This window comes from Populus euphratica, unplaced genomic scaffold (assembly GCF_000495115.2).
Source record: "Populus euphratica unplaced genomic scaffold, PopEup_1.0 scaffold341.1, whole genome shotgun sequence".
Lineage (NCBI taxonomy): Eukaryota > Viridiplantae > Streptophyta > Magnoliopsida > Malpighiales > Salicaceae > Populus > Populus euphratica.
Genome location: NW_011500093.1, coordinates 257,835 through 264,532, shown reverse-complemented (window position 1 = coordinate 264,532; position 6,698 = coordinate 257,835).

Below are 6,698 nucleotides of genomic sequence, written 5' to 3'. Positions count from 1 at the left end.
GTATTTACTTAACTAATTAATAATTTAGAACTTAAAAAGAAAAATTGTAGAAGAAAAAGAGCTAGAAACAATAATAATAAAAAAAAAGCTTGTTAAATTATTATATTAAAATTTTAATATAAAAAATATTTTTTTAAAAAAAGAATTAAGGGGCAACTGCCCCCTTAATTCCCATTGTGGCTCCGCTACCCTTCAAGGGAAGTATGCAAGCTGTAATGAAGGTGAAGGTCCCTAGTTTTTTATTGGACTGCAGGTTATTGATCCCGAGGGTCTTTCTCTTGGTGGGTGATTGTGTTTATTCTAAAGGTCAGTGGAATTACAGTAGATTTGTCCACATGCTTTCTGTTCATATAATTACGAAGATTGCCAGCATTCGCCGTCGCCCTCTTGAGTTGGGCGATAACTCTTTTTTTTTAGCATTCCGCTCCTTCAGGTGAAATAAATCAGCTTGTATGGCTAATCCAGGATGGAATTCTTCCATGAATGGCTATGCGAATTAAATATTATTTGGCGATGGTCCAGAGCGATTAAGAATTTTTCTTTGTTTAGTGGTCCATGATCGTATTCTGACGCTCGGTCGAGAAGGCATATTGCAGACAATCCTCGTGTTTCTAGCGCGGAGACTCATTTTCATGTTCTACGTGACTGTCACCGACTCACCATTCAAGTAATTAGGTTTGGGATCGCTTGCTGCTACCTCGTATCGGAGAAGATTTTTACTAATCTTGCAGGCTGGCTTGTTTACAACCTTTTCTCTGGGGATCTATCCAGAGGGGCCAGGTGGCCTACGGTATTTGAAATCGCTTTGTCGATGATAAAGAAGAGGAGGAACTATGGAGTTTTCGGTGAGATTTCGGAGGGTCCTGATCCCTGGGTTGCAATTCAGACTCCACTTAAGAATATACTGTATATCAAGACACGTATTTTCAATTATTAACCTCTTAACCTCCTCTCAACGAATCACAGGCTCAAGTGCTGGTCTTGATATAAAATGGGATTTCCATCATATTTTCGAATTCAATATAAAAGAAAAACCTTTTTTTTCTTTTTTCAGAATAACAGAGAAAATGGTCAGTACTGCTTCATGTCAAATCTCCAGTGGTCCTGAAAGTCCTCGACATGTACTTGGCTATCGTGTAGGAACTATTTGAAATGGTGACAGGGACGATGAATACAAAACCAAAGATGATGGAAGAACAGGGAAGCAAAACGAGTGACGCAACCTCATCTCTATGGTCTGTCCTAGAAGTTTCTCCTAGCTTCTTCAATCACCATGCCTCATCTCTCCTGCTGCAGCCGCAAATGCCTTCTCCCATGTTTTTTTTTCAATTTTGAAGCATGTCATTACCATGGTATTGTCGCATAAAATATACTTGTCTGTTTCAACATGTATTATTTGTTTATTTTTTAGTCTCCGAAAATGAGAATAGCGCTTTCCCTTGTATAATTATAACAAAAAATAAATAATAGATGCTATTTAGAAATAGAATAATATTCTTATTTTGAGTAAAAAAAATTCATATTCAAGTACAATATTTCTTCTTTTAGAAAACTAAAATTTACTTGGGTTATTTTTGTTTTTTATTTGTTATTTATTTGTTGAATTTATTTTTAATAAATCTTTAAAATTAATATATTTTTTATTTAATATTATATTTTTTTTAATTTTATCATTTAACATTAAATTATTTTATAACCAAACTTCATGATTTTATTCAATCCACTTTCATTAATAATTGTTAAATTAAATGAAAAAATATATTTTAACAAATAAAATTGTTAAACATAAATGAGTATATTATTTATATTAGGAATTCAAATATTTTAATTTTAATTATTTTTAAATAAAATATTAATTTAATTAATTAGATATAACTATATATTTATCACCTCCATGTTTACTTAACCATGGCATCTAGGCTTTAATCTCCAAATTCAGTTAGTTTTTGCTGGCTCTGAAAAAATTGAAGTTGATACAATGATTGTGTTTGATTATGATCCCTGCAACTGTCCCATAATATTCTTTGCCTAGTACGTTACACAAGGAAAAAAAGAAAAAGAAAAAAGGTTTTTGATATCAAATTCATCGATCTTTCAAGTATTCTTTTTTCTTGAAGAGGCCATAGGTATACATTAATTACTATACGTTTTTGGTTTGCAATGCCTATTGGGGAAATTAATTTAACTTTTCTAATAGTAAAACACTTAAAATTAATAATACAACGTGGTTTTAATTTTTTTTTATTAATATGAATATCCATTTGTGTATGTTTCAATTAATTTTATTAATTTTAAAATTAATAATTATATAAATCTTCAATAATTTTAAGATTTAGACTTGAATTTTTTTTATATTATTTTAATATATTAAAATCAAAAATAATTTTTAAAATAAAAAATATTATTTTAATATATTTATAAATTCCCTGCCAATTAACTCCTGGGGCTAGTGAAGCCGCATTGCACAGTGTCCTATGGGCCGTGTTCAAGAAGATAGCGGGCGGACAACTAGGTGAGCCTGGTCCTATCTTAAAAATGAAAAGCCTCCTAAATAAACAGACTTTCTATCTTTTTTTGGATAACTTTCTATGCATTTACGGATAGCTTTCAATACATTTTACAGACAATTTTTTTTATTTTAACTTTAATCTGGTATCACCACGATCTATAGAGGAAGAATACTCTATTAAGATCTAAATTAATATATTATTTCTGAATAAGAGAGGGAATTGGTACTTTAATTAATTAGTGTTTCTTCTTTTAAAATAACATATATCTTTCTAATACATCAGATCAATAGGAAATATATATCTTCAAAATCATTTTAAGAAAATAATCTCAATTAAAAGAAACATATATAATTAATGTTGAGACGAGAAGGGTGACCATACTTGAATGTCGGCCAGTTGACATGGACGTGTAATAATCAAGACTCCAATGTCATGTACATAGACAACAATGCTCTAATGTCATGCTTTTGCTAATATGTAACACATGGAATGTGATGGTGACAGGGCATGGAAGGATCTTGTAGGGGTGATGAAAACTGAAAAGAGCTTGGCATGGCCATGGAGTCACCAACGTACTCTGGTTTGCAACAACAATAATCATGTCCCATTTGAGAGTCTGATGGGTCAAGACATGTCTATAGTATCATCATGAAAGTGAAGAGAAGTATCCAGGCATGGATAGGCGTGGCCAACCGCGACAGACAGAGGCCTTCGAGGAATTGGATGCTATAGCTTGGATCGGATAGCTAGTTTCTTATCGTATGCTGGATGCTTCTCGGTTTCAGTTTTTGGGTATGATTATGGAGCTAAGCTACGACAAGTGTGAAGCTTGCCGACGCTGCTTTCTTATGAAAGCAATGGAGATCTTTGGATACTTGCTTTTCTGGAAAAGATAGATCAACGGGGAAAAAAAAATGTGTTCGTCTTACAGTTATGTGATATCCTCAGATAAATTTTGCATCTTACAGTTATGTAAAAAATAACCACTAATTTTAATATATCCAAGATGCACTTAATTACTATTAAAAAAGTTAAATCAAGATACACCTAGATACTCTTCATTAATTAATTTAATGAAGAGTATCTAGGTGTTTCAATACCAATCAACTCGGGGACCCAAAAGCCAGTAAAAAAAGAAAAAGAGAGAGAGGCACAAGGGACCCCGAAGCAGAAATTGATCAGTTGGTGAACTACACAAGTTGTTGCATCATAGGCTAATTTGCATGCTAACATCCAGTTGGCAATCTTGGGCAACCTTGATCTCAATATTGTGTTAGAAGAGACAGGAAATTGAAAGAAAGCCGCCCTTCAATCCAAATGGCAAATGTTGAACAAGATTGAGTTTGGCGGGCCATTTTTCCTTCGATTTGTGATCAAATAATTGTTCGACATATGAGTTATCATTATCGTATATGTAAAGGTGTACCATCCCTCAACTTTTCTGGCACTTTCATGCTAGCATGATGTGTTTAGGGTAAAAAGAAAAAGAAAAAAAGAAGCTGTTGGGAGATCAGAGAAGATAAAAGGGATCATATGAAGAGAAACCAGGCATTTCTAGAGATGACTATGTCTTTAAACAATGCATGATATGGCATTTCTATCTATTCGATCATACACAATAAGAAGACTCCTGCGCGAACAAATGACAGAAATGCAGAGATTGTAGTTATCTGCCTCTGAGCTCTCTTCGCCACTGGAAGTTCAATCTTGAGAACAATGCATCATAAATTGTTGCTACTGGATCTACAATGATACATTACCAGAAAATTAACGACTACAAATAGAAATAGATTACAATGAATTTTATCTACAAAACATTTCATTCATCAATAAATATTAATGAAAATATTTTGTTAGTATATATTGGGAGGGCTACAATGAAAAAAAATTAAAAAATACAAAAAGCACGGTAACATATCATTTATAAAGACAATATTAAAACAGTATTGGAACTGTAAAATACCAACAAATACACTGGCAGAATAAGTCCATCGATATATTCTAGAGAATATTGAAATTGTTTTCCTCTCTTTTGGTATTGTTCATTAATTGACGAATTAAGTCCATTGATATTTTTATTTTTTAGGACACTTCACTTCTCAATTGCATTCACTTCTTAATTACATTATTCATGTTTTCAATTACATACAGGATTACAAACAAATTAAGTTTGTCGATTTTTTTCAAAAGCTGTAGAACTATTCGCTTTTCAATTGCATTGTTAATTCATGTTCTTTACAAGCAAAATCACCAACAAACCGAAAAGTCTTTGGTTATATTTGAGAGATTTTAAAGAAATTTTGATTAAATTAAAAACTAAAATTAAATATTACAGACAGAATCGTTGATGGACTAAAAAGTTGTCATTGATATTTGAGTGATTTCTAAAAATTCTTGATTAAATTGAAATTTAAAATTAAATATTGCAAGTAAAATCAACAATGAAATGTTTAAAAATATTAAAATTTAATTATTTATAGATAAAACCATAGATAAAAAAGCTCTATTAAAAGATTAAAATTGTTTATTTCATAATAGATGCACCTCTTTTTCTTCTTCTTTTGTAAAAATCACCAGTGTCCCTCTCTTTTTTCTTTTCTCTCCTCAACTCCTTTTTTTTTATGCTTCTCCAAGTTCAAATATGTGTTCTTTTCTCTTCTTTTTTTATCTTTTAGTTTTTCTTGTTAATTAATATATTTTATGAATTTTTTTTTCTTCTCAACTTCAGTCGCAATGCTCAACTTCAGTCGCAATAAAATTAAGGTAAAATTTTTATTTTCTTTCTTTTTTGTATTTTTTCATTATATTGTTTCTTAATTTTTTTGTTCTTAATAATTGTAAGAATGTTGTTGTAGGAATTTTTTTTTATATGAGAACAATTGTTTGAATTTTTGTTGGATTATTTTTTTTCAATTAAATATATAGGATTGATTTTAATTATTATTAGGTAATTTTTTCATTATTAGTTAATTTTTTAATTCAATTTCAATTAAATGAATTTATTTGTTGCTATATTATGGGTTCTAGAATAGGTTTTCTAGGTTAGGTGAAAATGTTTTTAGTTGATTTATTTATTTGTTTCAAATTTGTTGGGGTTAATTTTCTTTGTTTTTTTTCCAAGCAACTCGGTTCTGAGTATTATTATTAAGTATTGATTTAGTTTAATTATTTTCTACTTTTTTTAATATTATATATATATATATTTAAATAATTAATGACAATCCTATCAACGGATAAAATTTGTAGGTATATTTCAAAAACTTAAAAAAAAATTATTGTAAATTCCACTATCATTGTTTAATCATAAATGAAATTGCACATAATTTTTTTATTCATCATATTTTCGAATTCAATATAAAAGAAAAACCTTTTTTTTCTTTTTTCAGAATAACAGAGAAAATGGTCAGTACTGCTTCATGTCAAATCTCCAGTGGTCCTGAAAGTCCTCGACATGTACTTGGCTATCGTGTAGGAACTATTTGAAATGGTGACAGGGACGATGAATACAAAACCAAAGATGATGGAAGAACAGGGAAGCAAAACGAGTGACGCAACCTCATCTCTATGGTCTGTCCTAGAAGTTTCTCCTAGCTTCTTCAATCACCATGCCTCATCTCTCCTGCTGCAGCCGCAAATGCCTTCTCCCATGTTTTTTTTTCAATTTTGAAGCATGTCATTACCATGGTATTGTCGCATAAAATATACTTGTCTGTTTCAACATGTATTATTTGTTTATTTTTTAGTCTCCGAAAATGAGAATAGCGCTTTCCCTTGTATAATTATAACAAAAAATAAATAATAGATGCTATTTAGAAATAGAATAATATTCTTATTTTGAGTAAAAAAAATTCATATTCAAGTACAATATTTCTTCTTTTAGAAAACTAAAATTTACTTGGGTTATTTTTGTTTTTTATTTGTTATTTATTTGTTGAATTTATTTTTAATAAATCTTTAAAATTAATATATTTTTTATTTAATATTATATTTTTTTTAATTTTATCATTTAACATTAAATTGTTTTATAACCAAACTTCATGATTTTATTCAATCCACTTTCATTAATAATTGTTAAATTAAATGAAAAAATATATTTTAACAAATAAAATTGTTAAACATAAATGAGTATATTATTTATATTAGGAATTCAAATATTTTAATTTTAATTATTTTTAAATAAAATATTAA